This window comes from Gekko japonicus, unplaced genomic scaffold, assembly GCF_001447785.1.
Source record: "Gekko japonicus isolate JY-2015 unplaced genomic scaffold, Gekko_japonicus_V1.1 scaffold4797, whole genome shotgun sequence".
NCBI classification, from domain to species: Eukaryota; Metazoa; Chordata; class Lepidosauria; order Squamata; family Gekkonidae; genus Gekko; species Gekko japonicus.
The window spans coordinates 57,578-61,354 of NW_015169324.1; positions in this window are offsets into that span (position 1 = coordinate 57,578).

Below are 3,777 nucleotides of genomic sequence, written 5' to 3' on the forward strand. Positions count from 1 at the left end.
GGCTCGAAAACAACTTGACAACCCTACTCTCCAGAGTGTTGTGGAATGTAGAAGATCACAATAGTTGTGTGCAAAACTCACTTTGGGGGGCTGTCTGAATGTCTCACGTCGGCTCTCCCCCCCCCCACTCCCTGCCACCTCGGTCACATGCACAAGACTTTTTTGAACTCTTTGGTCCATCTCTGCCAGCCGGCGGCGAATTTTCCGACCCCGTTTCTTGGGAGCAGCTCCAGGGAAGGGCACCTGGCCAAGAGGAAGAGAAGCCCGCTATATACCTCGCGTAGAGCAACCCCCTCTGGGGGCAGCATCGGATAAGTCCTTATGTCTGTGGAGGGGTTTTTTTGTCTTGCTTTGCACTACGTTCACTTTTGGCAAACTTGAACTCTCACCGTTTTGACGTTATGGCCCGGAGAACTCTGCTAGTTGGGTGTCTCGGAATGATCGGTGAACTGTCGATTCTCTCTCGGGACCGAAGTGGATGAAGATCAAACTGAAAGAACTGGAATCCCATATTTGTTTGTTTCCCCGTGCTGACTGCTGCTCCTCTCCTTTGTATCAGCTTTGGAGAAAAGGAATACATCGCTTGTGTGGCTGACAGTTCCTTTTGTCTGATTTAAGCTGTGTAAGCTGTGCTGGGGAAGGGGGAGGCACAGTAAATTCCCCTGGATGCTGCTTCTCTGCCGGGCCTCCCCTGGAGCGCTGAGATGTCGGGGATCGGCCTTTGGTAGTGTCACGGCTCAGGTGGGGTGTCACCTGACGCTGCCACCACTCTGGTTCCAGGCGCCCTTGAGAAGGCCCAGAGCCCCCGCCCAAGACCTTCTGACCTCCCTTTTGGCCGAATAACAGGCATGAGAATCAGACAGAGTGAACAATGAAAATAGTTTATTTTATAGGAGGTCAAACAAACAAGGTGCAGAATGATGACAGTAAGTGGGTGAAAATAAAAGAAATCAGATGCCCTAACGCGTCTAAATATATACTGTCCCTAGTTCACTATTCCAAGTGACACTAGACTACTCACCCTTCCCTCAGGATGAGGGTTTCTTCCTTGCAGCAACCTTCCTTCTGGCTCTGCCCTCTGGGAAGAAGAACAGCTTTTCCTGCTGCTCCAGATCTTTTATTCCAAGCCCTCCTCTTTTTTCTATTGGTCAGTTTTGGCTCCAAAACCTCTCAGGGGCTTCTGGGAGTTGTGGGCCCAGTCTCACCTACTGCTAGCCAGGCTCCCTGGGCCTAGTAGGCCTCTGGTGGCACAGCCCAGATCATGACAGGTAGGATCTCTGTCAAAGAGGTGGGAGGTGGGTGCGCGCACTCCGTATGGAGGGCAGGTTTGGCTCTCCCTACAAGCGTAGCATGCTACTTTCCCCATGCAAGCAAATTTTCATCGTTTGTGAGAGAGTGAAATAGTGCACTCAGGGCGATCCTGCATCTGACATTCGCTCCACATTTTCTCAACCCTGAGGGAATGGTGCCGCTCAAAACCATATTCAGATACCCCGGGGCAACGCCGTACAGACTGCAAAGTCACCCCGGAATGGCCGTCTATCTATGCAGAAGGTACCATAAAATCCGACGGTTAAAGGAAGCGAGAGCGGCGTGCAATGCAGAGGGGGATTTCTGTTCCAAGGTGGGTTTGGTAAAACAACGGAGGGAAAAGTCAATGCAGAATCGCCCTCAGGGACACCAGTGGAGTGGGGTGAATTATTCTCCTGGTGGATCTCCCAGATGATCATAGAATCATAGAATGTTAGAGTAGGAAGGGACTTTGCAGGTCATCTAGTCCAACCCCCTGCACTCTGCAGGAGCTCAGCTGAAAGATAGCCCTACAACATAACTGAAAGATGGTCGTCCAGCCTCCGCTTGAAGACGTCCAGCAAAGGAGCATCCCCCACCTCCCGAGGGAATCTGTTCCACGGCTCAACCACTCTGACAGTCAGGAAGTCTCTCCTGATATTTAGCCAGTATCGACTCCCTTGTAATTTCCACCCATTCGATCTAGTTGTGCAATCCGGAGCAAGAGAGAATAGATCTGCTCCATCTTCTACATGACAGCCCTTCAGATACTTGAAGACTGCAATCATGTCCCCTCTAAGCCTTCTCTTTCCCAGGCGAAACAGACCCAACTCTTTCAGCCTTTCCTCGTAAGACTTGGATTCCAACCCTCTTGCCATCCCGGTTGCCCTCTTCTGGACACGCTTGAACTTGTCCACATCCTTCCAAAACTGGACGCAGGACTCCAGGTGAGGCTTGATGAACGAAGCCTGTTGCTCCTTGAAAGCTGCATGGGGGGGGGGAGTGTTATTACTATTATTCAATCTCATCCTGATCTGCGTGGCGCCGGCTAGCCCAGTCTCACCAGATCTCAGTAGCTAAGCAGCATCGGCCCTGGTCGGTATTTGGATGAGAGACTGCTAAGGAATTCCAGGGCTGCTGTGCGGAGGCAGGCCATGGCAAACCGCCTCTGAAACGCCTCTTGCCTTGAAAACCCCATGGGGCCACTCTAAGTTAGCGGCAACTTGAAGGCAAGAAAAAGAAGAAAAAGAAAAATGTTGGCGTTGGAAGGGACCACCAGGATCCAACCTCCTGCCAATGCAGGAAATTACAGCTATAATATCCCCAACAAGTCGATTTCCAGCTGATACTTAAAAACCTCCAGCGACAAAGGTTCTACCGCCTCGTGAGGGAGACTGTTCCAGTGTCGAACACATCTCACCGCCAGGGAGTTCTTCCTCGAATTTAGACCAGACCTCCTTTGTTTGGTGTCGTGGTGAAGTGCGCGGACTCTAATCTGGGAGAACCGGGTTGGATTCCCCACTCCTCCACTTGCACCTGGTGGATGACCTTGGGCAAGCTGTAGTTCTGATAAGAGCTGTCCTTGAAAAAGAGCCGTTTCTGTCAGAGCTCTCTCAGCCCCACCTACCTCACAGGGTGTGTGTTGTGGGGAGGGGGAGGGAAAGGAGCTTGTAAGCTGCTCTGAGACTCCTTTGGGTAGTGAAGGGCGGGGTAGAAATTCAATCTCCTCCTCCTCCTCCTCCTCCTCCTCTTCTTCTGTACTTCACACCTATTATTTGTGCATTTATTAAATTTGATTTACTAGGCCGCCCTTCCCTACAAGTAGGGCTCAGGGCAGCTTACAACAGAATAACGTCCAAGGAATAATTTTAATTAAAACCAACATTGAAACTACCCCAAAAGACAGATTAGTAAATAAAACAGTATACAGTTCCAAGATGGCGGAGGAAAATCCAGCTCCCAGCCTCCCATGGCCTGCTGTGAAATAATGTTGCGGCCAGATCAGAAACAGCCCCAAACTGGAAAAGGGAGTCCAAGAAAGTTGGGTGGGCTTGGTGGTCACGTTGGTGGCACTTCTGTTTTAAGTGTAAAGTATTTAGGGGGGGGGGAGTGGATTTTGGTGAAGCGGCAACAGCGATCGATCCATCGGGATGTCAACCTCTTGTACATGTTCATGTCCGTTTAAACCTATCCAAAGCTCTGCTGAGAAATCAATGTACGATTATATTTGAAAGAGAAACAGAAATATCTATATAGTCTATTTTTAAATACAGAACTTAAAGAGCTGTATACTCTTCCGGGGGGGGGGGGGGTTACTTCCCGTCGTCCTGTAACCTTTGTCTGTTTGGTGGCTGTAATAAACGTCATCTGGGTCTCCGACGGTATTGGTGTTCTGTGCAAGGGCTAGGCCAGTGAGGGCGAACCTTTTAGAGACCGAGTGCCCAAACTGCGACCCAAAACCCACTTATTTATCGCAAAGTGCCAACA